This window comes from Panthera uncia (assembly GCF_023721935.1).
Source record: "Panthera uncia isolate 11264 chromosome E2 unlocalized genomic scaffold, Puncia_PCG_1.0 HiC_scaffold_20, whole genome shotgun sequence".
In the NCBI taxonomy this organism is placed as follows: Eukaryota; Metazoa; Chordata; class Mammalia; order Carnivora; family Felidae; genus Panthera; species Panthera uncia.
The window spans coordinates 21,999,343-22,019,735 of record NW_026057589.1 but is presented as its reverse complement, the minus strand read 5'-3'; the positions used below and the strand labels follow the sequence as shown (position 1 = coordinate 22,019,735).

The following is a 20,393-nucleotide window of genomic DNA, read 5'->3' as shown; positions in this document are numbered from 1 at the left end:
GCTTCCCGTGACCTCGTATCTTTGCAAAGCTGAATTGTCTGCAGTCTACCACAAAGAAAAGTATTGCGCAAAAGTCAACACGGGACAAGAAAAGAGAACGGCCACGTCCAGCGGAGAATGAAATAAAAAATAGTTTTTCTCATGGTGTAGTATGCTAACCAGTGGTCCCCCCTAAGTGTTCACGTCCTCATCCCCAGAACCTACATACAGTGACCTTACAAGGCAGGTTGGGGGCCCTGAGTAGGGGAGATGGTCCTGGATGATCCGGGGGGGCCCACGATAACCACAGGGGTCCTCAGAAGAGGGAGGCAGAGGGGTCAGAGTCAGGGAAGGAGCTGGAACAATGGTCTTTTGCAGATGGAGGAGGGGCGTCGGGCCGAAGAATGCGGGCACCTCTAGAAGCTGGAAAACTCTAGAGACTTCCCTGGGGCCTCCAGAAGGAACCTGCCCTGCCCACACCTTGACATCAGCCCCATCAGACTGCCCCCAGAACTGTGGGACAGTAAATGTGTGAGGCTGTAAGCCCCCGAGTTTGTGTAACTCGTTCAAGGGGCCGTGGGAAACTAACACAGACAGCCAGAATGTTGTTAGGACCTGAGGACCCACTGGGGTGCCTGGTGTTTGTTCTAGCCTAGGAGCATCAGGACAAAATGAGCGAGACACTAAAGCGCTGTGAGCGTGGGGACCTCGGGCCCCGGGCCCGTGCACCAGCCACGTGAGCCTCGAGCCTGATGTGGGCTTCAGGTGGATCCCTACGAACCCGACGTTTCCAGCCCTCAGTCGGGCTTGTGGGGCTCATTGGTGCCCATTTCCCTCCATCACGAACACAGCATTACAGAGAGGTCTGGAAACAGAAGGGGGGATAAAGCCTCTTGAGGCCACGGCGCCCACAAAGCCCACGTCCGTGTCTGTGTATCTCTCTCTAGTTCTTCCATCGGTACCACAACCACACAAGGGAAATCTCGACGTTTGCTTTGCACCTAGTGCCTGGCTGTCCCTCTCCCGCCCGCAAACGAGCGGGTGACCTTGCCGAAGAGTCCCCTCTGGTCCACCGCACAGCGTTTATTTCAAGGTGACCTCGCGGGAAGATCGACGGGGTTTGGCAGGAGTGAGGGGAGACACAAACCTCGGCTGAGGTTTCTGGTCTCCAGGGTGGTCTTGACATCGGTGAAGCAGATCAGCTATCAGATTACTGGCTCCCGGGTCGGTTCCCCTACGATGTGATATGATAACGGACGGTTTCCAGGAAGACTGTGCCTCCCTGAAGCTGCCCGAGCGGAGGACAGGGAGGAAGAAGAGAGAGCTAAACGCGGTCACCCTGTGGCGAATGGGCCTGCCGTGAACCATGGCTGACGGCGCGAACCCCCCTCACCTCTCCGCTCGGGAGATGCTTCCAGATCCCCCCTCGTGCACCCCGCCTGCCGCAAACAATCGGCCTCAGGGCCAGGGCTCTCCCTGCGGCTCAGGCTGCGTTTGCTCAACACCGTGCGTGCTCCCCCACGCGCCCCAACCCCCGCGGTCCCGAGTCAGAGAAGGACCCAGCGGGCCGGCCCTTGAGCCCCTCCGCACAGCTCGGTCCTCCGGCGCCCCAGCCAGACCTCGGCCACCAGCCCAGGCTGGTAGAAAGCACGCTTCCCGTTGCTCAGAACCTCTCACACACAAGACCACAACAAGGACTCTCATGTGCCTCTCCAGGGGCTGAGCAGCCCCAGGGCTTCTGACAAGCGAATCCGTTCATCGTCTTCGGGTGATCACCGACTTTGCCTCTGAACCAGGTAGAGAATTTTGGGCCTCTTGGCCGCGAGGCCAGAGTCATTTCAGGGAACGAATACGTGTCAAGTAAGAAACGTCACCAATGTCCACTTAGATGTCGCTGCGTTTGGGCAGCTGTTCAGACGTAGATTTTCTCCTGGTCAGTGTGGACCCAGGGCAACTTACAGGCCCGTGGAATCAAGGGAACAATGACCTATGTTGGGCGAGGAGCTCAGTGGGGCTTCCTGGAGCAAAAGCAAAAAAGGGAAGCGCGCTGGGCCATACGGTTCTTTTCGTTCTGACAGAGGCATCTGCAGGCTGACTTTTCCCAGACACCGGTTTTAAAAATAAAACTGTCAGGGAGGTCCTCACGTGAACAACGCTGACGACTGTAGTGAGATCTGTAAAAGGCCTGTAGGCACTACAAGGCTCCGTAACAGAAGCAGAGACGTTGGAACGTGTATTTCTCTGAAGGCGTGCGCTGAAGCAGCCAGGCGCAGGTGTCCGTGGGCTTGGGGCACACGCCCCTCCAGGGTGAAGACAGGACGTTCCTGGCGACACAGGGAGGAAGCAGCACAAGCCTGGGGACGTTGTAACCAAGGTGCGCACGGGGGCCCCTTTCCCTCAAGGACCAGATGTCCCAAAGGGCTTTGGGCGAGCACCAGACCACCAGTCGCTCCGGCCGAATTCTCTCAGACGCCAACGTTCCCATTTTACAGCCAGAATAGGAGCCGGGTGCTGCCGCTCCCAGTGGGGAGAGGACCGTCCTCCCGCTGACTCCCTCCCTTGGACGCGGGCAGCAGCGGCCTCTCAGGTGGCCGCAGGGGCTCTGCTCGTGACGACGAGGGCAGTGGCAGCTCCCGTTACGTCTCCGCAGCCGTGCGCGGCCCCACCTGGCTCCCACCCAGGACGGGGCGCTCACGGGCAACCCTCTCCGAGGGTGGGTCCGAGCCGGGCACCTGGCAAGAGCGCTCTGGCCCCTGCGTGTCCGGGCGACTGTCTCGTCGGCTGTGCCCCTTCACGGCCTTGGTTTGGTGACCTCAGGACCGCGCTCCCCCAGGGGGGGCTCCCTGTGTGCCAGCAGCCTTGTCTGCTTTCCTCACTGTAGGGTCCTCGGGGCCAGGGCAGTTGTGGGGATCTCACAGGTCAGAGTTCAAAGGTGATCACAGGGCAGAGGCTGCATGTGCCCAGGCAGCTGGCCCACCCACCCGGCCCTGATCACCCGCAAACACTTCCTCCAACGCCCTTGGCCTCCCTGAAGGGAGGAAGCAGCTGAAGGAAGACTCAGAAAAACACCGCTGCCGTGTTTGTTTGTTTGTTTAAATTTTTTAATGCTTATTCTTGAGAGAGAGAGAGAGCAGGGTGTGTGAGCACCCTGTGTGTGAGCAGGGGAGAGGCACAGAGAGGGAAACACAGAATCTGAAACAGGCTCCAGGCTCTGAGCTGTCAGCACAGAGCCCGATGTGGGGCTTGAACCCACGAACCGCGAGATCGTGACCCGAGCCGAAGTCGGACGCTCAATGGACTGAGCCACCCAGGCGCCCCTCGCTGCCCGTATTTTTACAGCTAAAAGGAGGAAACGCGGTAGGATCACTACTGACTTTGCAGTCAATAAAGTTAACGAGGCTCCTGGGTGGCTCAGTCGGTTGAGCATCTGACTCTTGGTTTCAGCTCGGGTCATGATCCTACGGTTTGTGCATTCAAGCCCTGCATCAGGCTCTGCACCGACAGCACGGGATTCCCTCTCTCTCTCTCTCTCTCTCTGCCCCTCCCCTGCTCACGCTCTATCTCTCTCAAATAAATAAAACTTTAAAAAAATAAAAATTAAACATAAAGTTTATAAGCCCTGCCCCTGAGCCTTTCTGCTAGGCTGCATGGGGGAGGCACCCACCCCCTTCCTGACCTCAGTGGGCTTCCAACATAACCCAGGAGGCGAAGAAAAACGCATTCCACCAGCCAACTGAAACGAACAAACCTGTTTTCCGTGTTAGGGGCCCAGAGGAGTTCGCAGACCCAGTCTTTACGAAGTGCACACCTATTAAGGAAAAGAGGACAAGGATCTAACCGACTGTGTGGACGGGCAGGGGGCACGAGCACCACATCGGGCACGGGGGCCGGAGGACGCCCACAGGCAAGGACAGTCTCGGGAGGCCGGGTGAGTTTCTGCTACGTAGAAACGGGAGGACAAGCACCCCGGGAGAGCGATCCTGTCGGCAGGGTCCCGACGTTTCCCGTGGGGTGGACTGTGGAACGCGGCCAGCTGCCACTGCAGCGTGACCCCGGGGGACACTTAGCACCGCCTGGTCCAAATCTGAAACCGGAGGCTTCCAAGGCGCTCAAACCGAGGGGCCACGTGTCCAGAAGCGGCCTCCTTGGAGGTGGGCTTTTGTAATACGTCCCTGACCAGAAGAGTGCAGGGTGGAGGTCTGGGGAGGGGCAGGGGCGCCTGTGGCCATTCGGGATCCACATTCCGGATCTGGGATCCCAACCACACACCCTCAAGCCGTCCATCCCAACGCAGCCCCCAGCTCCCCTGGGCTAGGACGTACCTGGCACACTGCAGGTGACACTAGATGGCTGTAGCTCCCGAGAGAGCCCAGGCTAACAGTGGACTCGGGGATCATGAGGCAGGAGCACATGTGACACACAGGACCGCTCCGAGGGCAGAGGAGGACAACGCTGAGTGCTGGCTACGGGAGGTGCGTGTAGGAAAGGGGCACCGGCGGGTGTGGGAAAAGAGCGTGGGCTCAGCCCAAGGCCCCGCACAACGCACACGCTTAGGGGTTCTGATGGGGCCGAGAGCCCACGCCGGTCAAGGGAACCGAGACTGAGTGTGTGGCCTCTCCAGGGGAAGCCTGCGCCATCTCTCGTCTCCCAAGAAGCGATGATGACAGGCGGGGGAGGTAAGACAAGGACAAATGTCAACCCCACTTCTGGAGGGGAAGGCGGAACACGCCGTGAATGCGTTAAGTGAGATGGCCTTGCCAGGGAACAGCGAGCGGTTACTAACGGCGTCGCTGTGGCAGCACCTCGAGGGGGAGGCGGTGAGGTCACGGTCCAAGCCAGCCTCATCACAGGCGCTGTTTGTGTTTCTTTCCTACTCGTAGATCCGGGGGTCACTGTGCTAACTGTGCATCGGGGTTGACCTTCAGCGAGGTACTTGACAAATTCATCACAGCTTTGAGGGCGAGACGGACGGACGTGTCGGGGACACTGTGTGATTAGGCAGATGTACAAAGGCTGTATTTCTTTGCCCCGAAAGGCTTGTTTTTTTGCATTTTAAGATCTCTGCAATTGGATGTCTCATCAGCGCCCTTAGGCAGGCTTATCATGATCCACTGTCACTGTCTGGGGACAAGAGTGGACCCGCTTTTATTTTTCAAAGTAACTAAAAAATAAACTAAAAGAGTGCATAAGTCGTAATTGTGTCCCTCACTGAATTCCCCCAAAGTGAACAGCCCCGTGTAACCACACCCCCCTCAGGGAGTGGAGCAGCGTCGGTCCTCCTCCTGCCCCTCCCTCGGTGCTCCCGTCCTCCCCAAAGGGACACGGACGGGGTGCTCCATAAACAGCATGTTGATGGCAGAGAGGATGATATTTTACAGAAACCCATGGACTTCAGAAGAACGGGTCTCTGCATGTAAAGGAGTTTCGGAAGTCCTTGAGCCAACATACTCTGCTTCCGTCTCCCTCCTTGTAATGGACGAGAGCGATACGTGACGATAACCTACGTCGACGTAATTTTAAAGGCATTCTTTCGATAAGGACAGAATAAAAAGTCTAGGTGATTAAAAGCATTGTGTGACAGTATAAATGGCAATATATGACCTTTCCTCATTGTGCATAAAATAACGGTGACTCTTAAAACCGATGAGGTCTTAAACTCAGTGACACGTGGTGGCCTGGAAGATGGTCTACCACTCCAGTCCGGGCTCTAACCTACATCTTCATCAATTACTCAAGCTCGAAGGTAAATAACGTGGTGACGGAGCATGTGCAGAACCCAAAGCCAGCTACCACAGGGGACGACACGATCGGGACCCAAAAAGCTCTCGGCAGACCTCAGTGGTGGGCTGCGCCTTAAGAGATGCCTCTCGATAATAAATCTGTTCGCTTTCTGCCCTTGAATAACTCACGAAATACTGGTGAGGGAGCCTGACATTTTGACAGAAACGTGCCCGATCCCAAGAGGCACTGCATGCCGCAAGTCTGCGTGTCTGACGCTAACAACAATAAAAAACCGTGTTGAAGACAGTGGCGGACCCAAAGCAGGAGTGGCGGTTTCGCCACACCCTGCTTCCTCCACCGGTCAGGATGCTCTCAGAACATCGCGTCCAATCCTACACCGCGAAAGGAATAATCAGCCCCTCTTAGGGCAGCAACGGCGAGTAAACACGTCCAAGAGCCCACGCGCGTTGTTCTCTTCAATCACTGAGTCCAAAGCAACCCATGAGGATTCCTTGTGTGGGGAAAAAATAAACTGGCAAAGGCATTTTTAATTCAATGAATGCAAAATGCTTGTGAAGTCTTTAAAAAAAAAAAAAAAAAAAAAAAAAAAACGGAAGGAAAGAGAACCGCTGAAGATCTGGACAGTGTCCAAAAAAAATAAAGACGAAAACGAGAGCCCACCTGACAATCGTGTCACGTGAGCAACAGTGGGAAAGTGGAGGAAACATACCCGGGGAGTAAGTCACATGTGGGGGACAGGACAGGGGTCTTCAAATTTGTGAGGAGTGGGCACCTGCCCGAGGGACCAGATTATGTCTATGTGGCTCTGGAGGGAAGAAGAGAGTCCAATGGGGGAGGTCCACCAAAGCAGCAGTCTCCCCGGCTCGATGGTGCCCCCAGCCCCCTTCCCAGGGCGGCCAGAAGCAGAGGGCAGACGTCCGCTTGTCAGCAGGTTATCAACAGGAGAGGCCCTTGGACCTCCAGGATTCGTGCCAGTGCCATTCCGAGATAACATTTTAGGACGCTTAATGCGGGCCTTACCCCACTACAGCTGTCATAAAGGTCACATCCAAAGATGACCCGTATTTTATGACCTCCGGGAAGAAAGAAACATCTAAAGTGCCCACAGTGAACAGGAAAAAGACGTAAGGGACCATCTGCTGGTTCCCCAGTGCGGTGAGAGGGCGAGACGGCTTTAGTTCTCCACAAAGACCTCCCCACGAAACCGTGACTCGGCCGTGTCGAATTCAATCCACTGTGACGGGCCAGGCGCTGTGTTATGTGTGGGGAAGAGCCATGGAAGAGACAAATGTCCGGCCTCGTGGAGCTTGCAGAAGGCTCCGGAACCGATTCCATTTCACCACACTGCCCCAAACAACCAAGTACCCAGGAGTTCCATTAGCCCCCCGGCGGGGGGGGGAGGGGGGGGGATCAGGGAGGCGGCGAGGGAGCCAGGATGCTAAATCTCGCAGCTCCTCACGAGTGGCCCTGAGTCCCGACACAAAAGTCACCTCCCACGAGCACCCGGATGGACATTTTGCACTTTGCTACCGTCTCACTGGTCCCAGGCACCGCCTCTGTGAACCGGTGAGCACTCTCATTTAAGGCGACAAGGAGGAGGTCGGTGACAGGTGTCTCCCATGAAGTTTCACTACGGATTCACTGAGTTGGTTCCAATATAACCAAATGTCAGAATTTACTGCAAAGCACACCCCTCCCTTGGTGAGCAGCTGTGCTTCTTTACTACAAGGACACGGCTGACAATTTGGGGACAGCTGGCTTCAATTTGGATATAGCCGGACACGGCCGTCCATCGTTTTGGATAATCTGGCAACATAAATTCGTGCTGCTCCGACCCCCAGCACGGAGAGAGCCACACTTAATCGCTGGATGGGGACGGGCTCCCTAAGAGATCTGGGACTTGGCCCCTCTCCGAAGAAGCCGGGGGAGGGGAGGGACGAACTGAACAAACGCTCGCTGTCTTCGGGCTTGGGGCTTCGCTCCCGTTGGCCCAACGAAGAAACACGCACGCTGGACATCTGTGTCTCCGGGAGAAAGGGCTCTAGGCAAATCCTCCTGGACGAGGTTCACCTGGCTGGCGGTCACGGCGCTCTGCAATGCGGAGCTGGTCGGGGCTGCCCACACAGCTCTCCAACGGCCGAGTGCAGAGGGGACACCGCCGTGGGTCACAAGCAACCTGGCACAAGCTTCTGGCCGTTGGCTTCTTCAAGACACAGCTTCTGCTGTCATCTGGCTAGTTTCCTCCCCCTCTGCTCGCCCTCCCCCTCCGGCCCCTCTCCCTCCCCCTCTCTCTCTCTCTCTCTCTCTCACTCACACACACACACACACACACACACACACACACACACACACACAATGCCTGTGTTAATCCTTTCTTCATTTCCCTATACAAACACCTGCCTCCCTCTGGCTACATCTCTTGACACATCCCGAACCTGCTCTTCAACATGGAGAAATCTGGAATTGGTCAATGTGTTATGCGGCCGTGTGTTCTATAGGTCATTCGTGGTCTTTTGAAACGTGTAATGTTGAAACGTGTTTAACAACATTTTAAGAGTCTATTTAGTTTGTCCTAAGGAAAGAACCCAAAACATGGCCAAGGAACCTACGCGCAGCAGGAGTTAACGCAGCAAACAGAGCGACGATGTGACCGTAACCTAGATGCTCAGCGAGAAGAAAACTGTGCCAGTTCTGCTGCCTCACTGAAACGTCGCGGGCAGCGGCAATGGCAGCGTGGCGTCGGGAAAACGCTTACGGTAAATGAAAATGACATGCAAAATGGAAAACCGAGACGTAAATTATTCTCTCTGGGGCTACAACTCTGCAAAAATAACGCAGGACGATGCCACGGCTACCCCGCCTGCCCTACGCTGTTGCTGGTGACGTCCAGTGAGCTAATAACGCAAAAACAAAAACAGAGACCCAGAACCAAAACACAAGTCTGAGGCACAAACGGTGAATGGTATTCACATCGGGCATCTGCGGAACGTTCGGTACGCGAACCCACAGGGAGACGGAAACCCTGAGGACGCGTCGGCATCACAGACCCGGGAAAGAAGCCACATCAGAAGCTCTGCTCTGCCCTTCACACCTGGTCTCTGTTTTCATCTGGGTCAACATGTGCAGACGGAAATTCGGTGAGACCGTCACGGGCATCAACGTCTCAGCAAAACAAGAGTTATTCTCACAATAGAGGCTGTGCTTTATTTGAGTGAGCGAGCGAGAGAAAAGGAGACACAGGTTTACTCTATGGGATTGGCTTCCCTGTCGAGACCGAATCAGATGGCACCGCACGAGGCCACACGCGCTGGTGACAGCCTGGGCACAGACACCCGATACCCCGGAGTACAGGCTCTTTCCTCAGGGAGAAATCTCTCTCCGTGTGTACTTTTCCCAACAGCCCCACGTGGACATGAAAGCTCATTTGCTTCTGGCCAAACGAAACCGTTCCCTGCAACCCGGCAGGCTGAGCGGGGGCCGAGGAACCGCCTGGTCACTCCGTAAGGGCAGACACCTCCCAGACACCTCGGGATGGAAGGAGGAAATCTCGAGAGAGGGGGCTCCCTGGACCCTGCAGGTCGGCTGGTTCTGTTAACATCTACCCACTCCTTCAACCTTTGTTTCCCTCTTTCTCCACACAAACCACAATTTTCCTGCACCGGATACACCCCGATTTCCTCACTCCTCGGTTTGATCCAGATTTCATTGTCGAATGCTTCTAGAACACACGTCTTCTGGCTTCCCCGTGGTCGCGAGATGAAGTGAGCACACCGTGCCGTCTCACCCACCGAATGTGCCTCTGAGACCCGGCCGGGCAGCATGAGCAGAGCGGCTCTCCGAGGTCTCTGCGAGGTCTCAGTGGCAGGTAGATGAGGGAAGCGCCAGCAAAGCAGGGGGGAGTCTGCCGGCTCCCCACGCCAGGACCCCTGCCTGGACGCGCCACAACCTGACGCCCAGCAGTGTGCGTCCGTGTAGACGGCAGAGCCCCAGGGGAAGCCATGCGGTCCCGCTTGAGGAGCAGGGAAGGGGCCCCTGGTTCTCAGACACAGTGAGCCAAATCCCAGGGTGTTCCTTGTATCATGCCTCTGTCTTCTTGGCTCTTTGCACCCGGCCCCCCAGCGACTCGGCAGGAGCGGTGACAACAGCAGCTGAGGGGTCCACAGATGCCCAAAACGCTGGAGGCAGGAGCCTTCCTGTCCGTTGCAGGTGCCGCGCTCCCAAGTGGGCAAAAACCCACCGGATTTTTCTCTCTCGACCCTCCTCTCGCTTAGTCGCAGACACGAGCTAAGTTGCGGGGAGAGTGCAACAGAGCAGGAGAAGTAACGCCCCCGCTTTCTGGCGCAAGGACCCAGGGGAGGAGGGTCCTGGAACTGGAAAGTCCTGGGAACATCAGGAAGAGGGAGGAGTTCAAGGGAACCAGCCCATAAAGCTGCGGATGTGCTCCTGGGCGCACCCCAAGAGCCGCACACATCCAGACAGAATCCGCAACAGCACATCGTAGACTCTGGGCGCTGAGGTTCCGGAGAGACCGCTGCCAGAGACCGCTGGCCACGGGGTGGCACGTGGGGGGCAGATCTGAACGGCACCACGAAGGCTTTGAAAACACAACTGATACTGAGGCCCACAAAAGCCGGTAGGGACTCAGAATCTGAGCGCCTGGGCCAGAGTTTCATAATGTAGTATCTGAACAGTCAGGATGAATCCAAGAATGAGGAAAACCCTCAACTCACATGGGAAAAGGGAATCAACAGATGATGCCAAGGTCAAGGTGACACACTTACTGGAGTGAGCTAAGACTTCAAGCAGTTGTTATGAAAAGAAAAAGAAAAAAACTCCAAAAGTGAGGAGTTTGGGGAATGAAGGGAATGATAAACAGTCTCAGCAAAGGAACAGACGATATAAAGAATCAAATGGAAATTTCAGAACTAAACAAAATACAGTAACTGAAAAATTAAAAGCCACTGGCTATGCTCAACAGCAGAATTAATAGGACAAAGGTAAAAATCAGTGACCACGAGAAGCGATCGGTGAAAATGACCTAATGTGAACAACGATGAGAAAAAATGATTTTTTTTAATAAAATGAACAAAGCCTTGGGGACTTGTGGGACGATACTAAAAGATCTAGCGTTTGTGTCATTAGAGTCCCAGGAGGACAGGTGAGAGAAGGCAGTCCAAAAAATCATTGGAGGGAACGACTGAAACTCCCCAAATGTGGCAAAGGACACAAGCCATCAGACTTCAGCAGCAATGTTAACACAAAAGAAATCCACAGCCACGTGCATCGTGATATACTTCCTGAAGATGAATGACAAAGAACACATTGTGAAAGCAGCCAGAGAAAAGCAACACGTTACTCAACGGGGAATAAGGATTTGGTGAGTGTAGATTTCTCAACAGAAACTGGGGCAGCCAGGAGGGAGGGAAGCATCGGTTTTTAAGTGCTGAATGAAAAGAGCTGCCAGGGTAGAATTCTATAGCCAGAAAAAAAAAAAAAAAAAAAGGGAGGAAATCTGAGTAAATACAGGAGATTATTCTCCTCCTCTTGAGTTCTTTGAAATGTGTTGGACAGTTGAAAGCAAAAATCGTAAGATTGGCTGATGAGGTTTTCAGTGTAAATGGACGTAACATGTAGGACAACTACAACATGAAGGGAGAGAATAAAGACCCCTACCTCGTGGTGAGGTTTCCACTTCCCCCCTGAAGTGGTCAGATATTGATTCTAAATAAACACGAGAAATTAGGTGTGCATACTGTAACCCCTAGAGAAAACACTGAAAAACTCAAAGCAAGCAAGCAAACAGCTATAGTTCACCCTTGAGCAGTTCAGTGTGAATAGCATGGGTTCACTCATGCACAGGTTTCTTCCAATCAGCACAGGACAGTATTGTAATGTTTTCTTTTCTTTGTGATTTTCTTAATAGCGTTTTCTTTTTTATAGCTTACTACGTCGTGAGAATACAATATATGATAGATATATAAAATATGTATTAATCAACTGTTTATGTTGTCAGTAAGGCTTCGGGGCAACAGTAGGTTATTACTAGTTCAGTTTTGGGGGAGTCAAAAGTTATATATGAGTTTTTGTGCAGGGGATTGGTACCCCTACTCCCCATGTTGTTAAAGGGTCAACTGTATAAAGTTAAACAACTCAATAGATAAAATGGGATGTTAAAACACTCAAATAATCCTGGAGAACAAAGGAAAAGGGACACAGAGGAGAGAAAACTACATGGAACGATGAGAAAACAACAATAGAATGGGAAACTTGTTAAAGTTTTATCCAAACTTATTAATAACCAGGTCAGGTATAAATTGTGCACACACACACCAATTAAATAACAAAGACGATCAGAATGGATAAAAAGACATGACCTAGCTACATGTTACCTACAAGAAATTCACTTCAAATATAATCATATTAGATTAACAATAGAAGGAGACAAAAGAAATATGCAAATGCTAATCAAAAGAAAGCCAGAAAGGCTGTATTAGTAACAAAGTCTAGGCTAGAGCTAGGAGAATTGCCAGGAATAAAAAGGAACATTACATAATGATAAAAGTGTCAAGGCGTCAAAAGATGTCACAATCCTAAATATGCAGGCACTTAACAACAGAGTTTCAAAATACATGAAACAAAAATGGACAAACCTGAAAGGAGAAAGAGACAAACCCACAGTTGTAGCTGGAGACTTTAGGACTCCTCTCTGACTCGTCTATGGAAGCAGTAGATAGAAAATCAGCCGGGATACAGAGGAGTGGATCAATATCAACCACCTGGATCTCACTGACATTTATAGAACATTCCACCAAACGGCAACAGAATAAACATTCTTTCCAAGTGCACACAGCATATTCCCCAAGATAGTCCCCATCATGGCTTCTAAAACAAACCTTAGCAAATCTAAAACAACGAAATCACACAAAGCATGTTCTCTGACCATAACAGAATTAGACTAGAAATTAACAGAAGCATAGCAGGAAAATCTTCAAACATTCAGAAGTGAAACGGCACACCTCTACACAATCCACTGGCCAAAAAGAAAGTCTCCAAGTACACGAGAAAGTGTACCACACTAAATGAAAGTGAAAAACAACTAATTAGAGCCTATGAAATGTAGCTAAGCCAGTGCTAAAAAAAAAAAAAAAAAAAAGACATTTACAAATGAAATTCTTATGCTAGATAAGAAAGGTCTCAAATCAATAATTATGCTTCTTTCTTAAAAACTAGAAAAGGAAGATCAAAATAACCCAAACTGGGTAGAAGAAAGGAAATAAAAAAGAGCAGAAATCAATGGGGTTAAAAAAGAGAAACAACAAACCAACTGAATCAAAAATGTCTTTTTGAAGATCATTCAACTTGATAACCCTCTAGCAAGACAGATCAAGGAAGAAAGACAGAAGACACAAATGACCAAAATCAAGAATGAACGGGAGAGACATCACTGGAGGCGTTGAAGACTTGACAAGGACGACAGGGGCACACACAAAGCCAAGAAGCTAGATGAGATGGTTAATTCCAATTCCTTACAAATCACAAACTACCTAAACTCACCCAAGATGAAACAGACAACCTAAATAGTCCCGTAACAATGAAAGAAATCGATAGACCCTTCCAAAAAAGGAAATCTCCAGGTCCAGATGGTTTCGCTGGCAAATTCTACCAGGCGTTTAAAGAAGCAGCCCCAGGGGCGCCTGGGAGGCTCAGTCCATTAAGCATCCGACTTTGGCTCAGGTCATGATCTCGTGGCTCACGAGTTCGAGGCCCGCATCGGGCTCTGCGCTGACAGCTCAGAGCTTATTCTAAAGCTTATTCTAAAATTTGTATGGATAAAGAAACAACACCAATTCTACACAATCTCTTCTTGAAAATGCGTCAGGAACTAACGTGCTCCAATTCATTTCGGGCCAGTATTCCTCCACCAAATCGAAGACAGTGCAGTACAAGAAAGCAAGCGAGTATCCTGCACGAACACAGAGGCAAACATCTTAAACGTTAACAAATCTGCCACGTAAAAAGAATGATTATGACAAAGTAGAGTTTATCCTGGGAATACAATGCAAAAATCAAACAACGTGATCTGCTTCGTGGACAGGAAACATAGGGTCAGATCAAGCAATGCAGAAGAACAGACCTGACAAGGTTCCAACCCCATTCGTGATCACTCCCATAAACATGGTACAACACGGAAGCCTTATCTAGCGCAATGAGGCCAGGAGAAGGTATCAAAAGGCCCTGGGAAAAAATACTGGGACGGAGAAAACAATCCTTTTTATTCATAGATGACACACCGTTTAAGCAGAAAATTCCAAGGAATCTTTTTTTTAAAAAGCATTTATTTGTTTACATCATCTCTACACCCAACGTGGGGCCCAAACTCACGACCCCGAGATCAAGAGTCTCATGCTCCTTCGACTGAGCCAGCCAGGCGCCTTCTAAGGAATATTTTTTTTAAAAATCCCTAGGATAGGTGACTTTTGCAGGTTTGCAAGATACAAAGACAACATAAAATTCAGTCATATTTTCACATATTAGTAATGAACATTCCGAAACTGAAGTTAAAAACAGGATAGCATTGACAATAACTCGAGGGGCGCCTGGGTGGCTCAGTCGGTTGAGCGTCCGACTTCGGCTCAGGTCACCATCTCGTGGTTCGTGGGCTCGAGCCCCACGTCGGGCTCTGTGCTGACAGCTGGGAGCCCGGGGCCTGCTTTGGATTCTTTGTCCCCACCCCCCTGCCTCTCTCACACTCTGTCTCTCTCTCCTTCAAAAATAAACGTTAAAAATATTAAAATTTATATGGATAGACAAAGGAACTAGAAGAGCTAAGACAACTTTGAAAGAGTCAAGTTGGAAGAATCATACTCTCTGATTTAAGACTTACTATGGGGGCGCCTGGGTGGCGCAGTTGGTTAAGCGTCCGACTTCAGCCAGGTCACGATCTCGCGGTCCGTGAGTTCGAGCCCCGCGTCGGGCTCTGGGCTGATGGCTCGGAGCCTGGAGCCTGTTTCCGATTCTGTGTCTCCCTCTCTCTCTGCCCCCCCCCCGATCATGCTATCTCTCCCTACCTCAAAAAAAATTAAACGTTCTTAAAAAAAAAAAAAATAAAAGACTTACTATGATAGGGGCGCCTAGGTGGCTCAGTCGGTTAAGCGGCCGACTTCGGCTCAGGTCATGATCTCGCGGTCCGTGAGTTCGAGCCCCGCGTCGGGCTCTGTGCTGACAGCTCAGAACCTGGAGCCTGTTTCGGATTCTGTGTCTCCCTCTCTCTGACCCTCCCCCGTTCCTGCTCTGTCTCTCTCTGTCTCAAAAATAAATAAACGTTAGAAAAAAAAATTAAAAAAAAAAAAAAAACTTACTATGATAGGTGTGGTAATCAAGACAGTGTGATGTCAGTGGGTGATAAACACACAGATCAATGAAACGGGACAGTGTCTAGAAACAGCCCCATACGAGTACAGCTGATTTGCTTTTGACAAAAGCAACTCAATGGTGCAGCGATAGTCATTTCAACAGCTGGAGTTCAAACAACTGGGCACCCATGGGCAGACAGAGACATAGATGATAGACACATAGATAGATAAATACAGACACATAGAGATAGACAACAGATAGATGACAGAGAGAAGGAGAAAGATATATGACGGGGCGAAGAGTTCTTAGCCGTTCTTAGCCGTAACATCGGCAGCCCCCTCCGCCAAAGGAACAGTTGGCACACTTGACTTCATGACGATTAAAAGATCTTGCTGTGTGAAAATTGCCGTGCAAACAACGAAAAGGCGAGTTACAGACCGGGAGAAAATACCTGCGGGTCGCACGGCCAACGATGGACTTGCGGCCGGGATGTGGACAGAACCTCCAAACGTCCCAGTGAGAAGCAGCGGCCGACTCAGGGGCACGGGGCAGGGGGCCAGACACGGCGCGAAGACCACACGGAGGGGGAGTCGGCACGTGACAAGGCCAACGTTTCAGCCGACGGGGAGAGGCGGGTTGCAACCGTGACAAGCTAACATCCGTTCAAATGGCTAAAACAGACGATCCTGAGAGCCCCAAGCGCTGACCACGCCGAGTAACTGGAACTCCACGTGTTGCCGGTGGGGATGCCAAATGGTTTGGCGGCTGCTGCGTGTTTTCTTAAGAAACTTGTGGAGGGTTGAATGGTTTTAGATTTACGGAAAAGTCACAAAGATAGTGCCGAACGCCCACACAGCCCACATCAAGTGTCCCCTACCGCTGGCACCGTAGTTCAATGAGGTGCATCTGTCACTGTTCATGAGCCCGTACTGGTCCATTCTGATTAACCAATGTCCCTATTTTATTCCTATTTCCTCGGCTCTTCCCTAACGTCCTTTCTCTGTTCCAGGATCCTGCGTTAGTCACCCCGTCTCCCGAGACTCCTCTCGGCTCTGACAGGTTCTCACACCTCCCTTGGCTTTGAAGACCTGGACAGTTCTGAGGAGTGTGTGTTGGGTACTTCCTAGAATGTTCCTCAACTGGGATGTGTCTGCTATTTTTCTCGTGGCTACACTGGGGTTACGGGTTTTGGGGAGAGGACAAGAGGTAAAGGGCCACTGTCATCAGGTCATATCAAAGGCATACGCCACCGAAAGGACTTTGTGCCGCGGACCTTGATCACCTGGCTTGGGCAGCCCCTACTTAAGGAGCGGGTAGTTACACTCTCCCTCCTTCAGGGCAGAGGACCCGCACACATTATTTGGAGTTCTGCATAGGAGATTCAGGTCGCTTCTCATAAAGTTAAACATCTACGTGCCACACGACCCATCAACGCCACTCCTAGGGTGTATTCAGTGAGAGCTTAGCTGACACAAAAATCTGCACGCAAATGTTTCCAGCAACTCTGTTGGTAATCGTCAAAGACGGCCACAACCCAGCGTCCATCAGCAGGTGGGCGGATAAACGAAGTACGGTTGCTTCTACAAGGATCTACCCCTCGGCGATAAAATCCCACTGCACGTAACGCCTTGGGTGAACCCCAGGTGCATTTCGCGGAGGGAAAGAAGCCATTCTCCGAAGTTCACCTATGGTATGATTCCAGTTATAAGACGTGCTCCCAAACAGGGGCTTCGTTGGTTGCCAGGAGTTAGGGATGGAGTGGGTGTGCACCTTGGGAGAACCCAAGGAGGTTTGGGGCGGGGGGGGCGGGGAACGGAGAAAACGTTTTGTTACCTAATTGAACGTGGTAGCGGTTACACAAACCTACACATTTTACAACTTACAGAAATGTACTCCAAAAAAAAAAGGTGAATTTTACCATGTGTTAATGAAAAGGAAAAATAAAAGAGGTGGAAACAGCCAGCTGAGTTGCCAGAACATAGTAGGGGCTAAGTAAATGTTAGTTCCGTTTTCTTATAAAAAAAGTTGGGCCCTAGAGACCCAAGCCTTCAGCTGCTTGGCTGGCGCTCGCCCATCGTCCAGCCTGCTGTGGGTCCCAGAATCCTCGGTTTCTCTGCCCACACTTCTCCCAGGCATCTGTTAAGGACTACACACCCTTCCTGACATGCAGGTTCTGACCCCGGGTCCCTGGGGCAACCGAGTCAGCCACCTCAATCTCCACCAACAGCCAACCCTAAAAGATGGCACCCGTCTGCAGGTAGGCTGTCTGTCCTCTGCAGTTTTTGCGCCAATACCCTCTCCCTTGGGGAAGGAATGGTCTCTCTTGCATTGTGAGGAAAGCAAAAAACAACTGAGGATCCCGTACACAGAGAGCGGCTAGAGATGATTAAGGCAGGGGAGAAGGGCCTCCGGTGGGCAAACTCTCCAATTCTTGGGAGACAGGGTTGAGCATCAGATACGTGGGAAAGGAGCCAGAGAAGTGGGGGTGTCTACAATGCCAGAGTCCCTGCTTTTTCTGTGATTTTTTTCACGCTTCGTCTCCATGGAGGAGGCACTCGCGCATGTAGAAAGTACTCCATGTCAAGTCAGCTTTGTTTTAAAACTAAACAGGCGAGAAAGACACTATTAGGAGAGTAGCCACAGGTAGCAGGCGTGACCGCACGGTGGAAAGAGGCACGGGGCGAGAAAGATTGAAGAGGAAACCCACAGACATGACTCCTGCCAGAGTCTCTACATAAAGTGCAAACAGCCCGAGACCAAAGTGAAGTTAAGAAGCTAGAACACAGCAGTACCGAGCGCAGGGGTCCGGCTCGCTTCCCGAGGGCTGCCCGGCACCTGCCCACGCTTCCTTCTGGACCCTTCCCTAAGTGGGTACCCCTGGAGGACGTGCGTCGCCTGTCAGGGGTGCAGCCGTGCGCCCGACATGAGTACAAAGAGCCCGAGCCAGACGGAAGGATCAAGGTCAGTCATGCAGAGGCTCCATAGAACCGTGAGCTGACTGCTGGTCTGAGAAGGTGACGATTGTCCATGCAGCATAAAGAGGCTGGAGCACAGGCCCACACACACAGGGCAGAACCTGGTCACCTCGTCTGAGGGGACAATGACGGAGGATCGCGGAATCCTTGAGGTGGAACCCAAGGTCGGGAACTCCCTCCGCTGCGGTCTTAAAACAAGGTCACGGGCCTCTGCTCAAGCATCACACGTAAGGGCTCTTTCTCTCCCCGAAGAACCGTGCTCATCAACACCCCTGCCCAGCTCCGGACCAGCTGTGGGGCAGTTCTGTCCTCCTCTCCTCGCACTGTCACGCCAGACCCATCCAGAAGTGCACCTGTTAGAGACCATCTACCTGAGTAGAGACGGAGAATTCCTTTCTTCGTGACCTTGTGGCAGTGGTAGGAGACAGACTGCTTCCAGAGCGGCGGGTAAAGTCGAGGTCTCACCCTTCGGCATTGCAACAAAGTCAACGCAGTCAAAGCCGCCCCGTTCGGGGCGACGAGGGAGAGGCCTGGTTTCTGAGTCACTGCCCTGAAAGCCTGCGACTTGCCCCGGGTGATACAGGAGACAACCACCCCGCCTTCCTGGGGGCCCACAGTCCTGGTGTGCACCGTGGCACGGGGTCGCCGCCTTCCTTCAAACCCACGTCAGCATCCAGCCCCTTCGGTACGACCAGACAAAGGCACTGAGACGCAGAGAACCCGCCAAGCGAGCAGGAGGGAAAAAGACAAGCCTCTGTAACCAGGGCCTTCCTTCTGCACCGCTGGGGTTTTAAGGAAACAGAGATGAAAACTTGCATACCTTCCTAAAGACACAAAGGTCCACTTTCAGGCAACTAGACGGACGTCCACCAGCTCTTGGCAGAACCAACCAAGCAGACAGAAGAGAGCGTGGCCTGCGAGCCGCGAAGGGCAGCGCCCGCGTCCTCGGAGGCAATGTGGCTGGGGGTTCAGGGGTCACACTCTCCTTGCTCGGCCACAGCCCGACCCAAACCTCTGCCAGTCATCAGCCCATCCCTCCACCTCAGGGCCTGGGCCAGGGACAGTCACACACCAAGGCTCAGGAGAAGCCAGGGATGGTGGTCCCGGTTCCCCTGCCGGGACTGTGGATGAGCCAGGGCCGTTTCCGGACCGCCACCGCCTCCACGGCCTGCTTTGTTTGTTTTCTTTCCCGGAGTGATCTGCCCCACTTCCTAACTGCCGTTCCTTTACTGAGCAAATAAGAATATCTTCCTAAAATCCCATTCCGGACTCTCAGTGTCAACCCGAGAGATCAAGTATGCTTTTTTTGGACTCAGAATCCCCGAAAACATGACACGGAGAAAGGTGTCATTTCAGCGAGTGCCTCTGGCCAGACCGTCCCTGCTGGGTTGTTCCAATGATCAGAGAGAGACGGAGAGACAGAAGGACAAACAGAGGGGGAGAGAGGGACAGGGAGACACATACACGAGGACATTCCATGCTGGATCTAATGACAGAGCGTCATCGATTCTGCAAAGTCTGAGATGTGAAACGAGAGGTCTTGCTTTCTAACATTTTAAAGGTTTTTTATACCACCCATTAGAGAAGCTATACCGAATCACATTTTTCGAAAATTTCTTCCTCTTACAAAGTTCGTATTTGAATAAAAGGATGGTATTTTCAGGGGCGCCCGGCGGGGGGGGGGGGGGTTCAGTCTGTTGAGCATCTGACTCTTGATTTCAGCTCAGGTCATGATCCCGGGGTCGTGGGATCAAGCCCCGCATCAGGCTCTGTGCTGAGTGTGGGGCCTGCTTGAGATTCTCTCTTTCTCTCTCGCTCGCTCGCTCTCCCTCTGCCCCTCTTCCCAGTTCGTGCACACTCTAAAAACGTTTTTTATTAAAAGAAGAAAAAAAGGACGGCATTTTCAGACACCTCAAAAGTTACCACTCTTCCCTCTCCCGTGCACACGTGGGCGTCCCGCCACACCTGAGTGCCACTGTGGTTCCGTGTCCCGTGCTCTCTAGAAGGTCAAAGCCACGCTTCCTGCTGCTGCTTTAGTTAACGTGATGGCGTGAGAAAGCCAAGCCGGTTTGGGCTGCTCTTTGCCATACTAAGTATTACCATTATGTAATGCTTTTTGATAGTTAAATGACAATTACAACTAACGTTCATCGTGTGTTCGCGACCCACCGGGCGCGGAGCTAACGCTCTCTGCGATAAGCTGACCTAACGCTCCCGTGACACGTGGGCTAGGTCTGTTAGTATTCCTGTTTTTGTGGTTTTAGAAACTTCAAGGCTTAGGAAGGTTAGACAGCTGTCTAAAGCCACAGAGCCCAAATGAAAGAGGCTAGATAAACCCAAGCA

General features: G+C 52.0%; 1 protein-coding gene across 10 annotated transcripts in view; it reads right to left on the bottom strand.

The window, feature by feature from the left end:
- KIAA0513 (KIAA0513 ortholog) overlaps positions 1–20,393 on the bottom strand; it is a 58,231-nt gene that overhangs the window by 26,340 nt on the left and 11,498 nt on the right. For 2 of the 10 annotated variants that reach the window (XM_049622689.1, XM_049622691.1), the window contains exon 2: positions 3,728–3,787. The exons of the other annotated variants lie outside the window; for them this stretch is intronic. The gene's annotated coding sequence lies outside the window, so the exon portion shown is untranslated. The remainder of the gene's footprint in view (positions 1–3,727; positions 3,788–20,393) is intronic. 10 annotated transcript variants of the gene reach the window in all.